We start from the raw sequence: 1,475 nt of genomic DNA on the forward strand, positions 1-1,475 counted from the left end.
CACATTCTGAGAACATGGCACAACCTCCACCCCGGGAGAGGACTCTAAGGGAAATGGCTGCACCTGATTTCACCTACGAAAGCTTGTGCATCCAATACCCTGATGAGGATGTCCCATATGTTCTTAAAACTGGACTGATTCATTTGCTTCCAAAGTTTCATGGCCTTGCAGGTGAAGACCCGCACAAACATTTGAAAGAATTTCACATTGTCTGCTCCACCATGAAACCCCCAGATGTCCAAGAGGATCACATATTTTTTAAGGCTTTTCCTCATTCATTACAGGGAGTGGCAAAGGACTGGTTGTATTACCTTGCTCCAAGGTCCATCACGAGCTGGGATGACCTTAAGAGAGTATTCTTAGAGAAATTTTTCCCTGCTTCCAGGACCACAGCCATCAGGAAGGATATCTCAGGTATTAGACAACTCAGTGGAGAGAGCCTGTATGAGTACTGGGAGAGATTTAAGAAACTATGTGCCAGTTGCCCCCACCATCAGATTTCAGAACAGCTTCTTCTCCAATATTTTTATGAAGGACTCAGTAATATGGAGAGAAGTATGATAGATGCTGCCAGTGGTGGAGCCCTTGGAGACATGACTCCTGCTGAAACCAGAAATTTAATTGAGAAGATGGCCTCCAACTCCCAGCAGTTTAGCGCCAGAAATGATGCCATAGTCATTAGAGGAGTGCATGAGGTAGCTACAAACCCATCTGCATCATCTGAAACTAAGAAGCTTGAAGGCAAACTAGATGCATTGGTTAACTTGGTAACCCAGCTGGCCTTGAATCAGAAATTTGTACCTGTCGCAAGGGTTTGTGGTTTGTGCTCCTCTGCTGACCACCATACAGACCTTTGCCCTTCCATGCTGCAACCTGGAGCAATTGAGCAACCTGAAGCTTATGCTGCAAATATTTACAATAGACCTCCTCAACCTCAGCAGCAAAATCAACCACAGCAGAGCAATTATGACCTCTCCAGCAACAGATACAATCCTGGATGGAGGAATCACCCTAACCTCAGATGGTCCAGCCCTCAGCAACAACAACAGCAGCCTGCTCCTTCCTTCCAAAATGCTGTTGGCCCAAGCAGACCATACATTCCTCCACCAATCCAACAACAGCAACAACCCCAGAAACAACCAACAGTTGAGGCCCCTCCACAACCTTCCCTCGAAGAACTTGTGAGGCAAATGACTATGCAGAACATGTAGTTTCAGCAAGAGACCAGAGCCTCCATTCAGAGCTTAACCAATCAGATGGGACAATTGGCTACCCAATTGAATCAACAACAGTCCCAGAATTCTGACAAGCTGCCTTCTCAAGCTGTCCAAAATCCCAAAAATGTCAGTGCCATTTCATTGAGGTCGGGAAAGCAATGTCAAGGACCTCAACCCGTAGCACCTTCCTCATCTGCAAATGAACCTGCCAAACTTCACACTATTCCAGAAAAAGGTGATGACAAAAATTTACCTAAC

General features: G+C 45.8%; 1 non-coding gene across 1 annotated transcript; it reads right to left on the reverse strand.

Annotated features, from left to right (window-relative positions):
- Positions 1-392: 392 nt before the first annotated feature.
- LOC113001802 (small nucleolar RNA R71) lies at positions 393-499 on the reverse strand. The gene has a single exon (XR_003267288.1). It is a non-coding gene; the product is annotated as a small nucleolar RNA R71 (small nucleolar RNA).
- Positions 500-1,475: the final 976 nt, after the last annotated feature.

Source organism: Glycine max, chromosome 5 (assembly GCF_000004515.6).
Source record: "Glycine max cultivar Williams 82 chromosome 5, Glycine_max_v4.0, whole genome shotgun sequence".
NCBI classification, from domain to species: domain Eukaryota; kingdom Viridiplantae; phylum Streptophyta; class Magnoliopsida; order Fabales; family Fabaceae; genus Glycine; species Glycine max.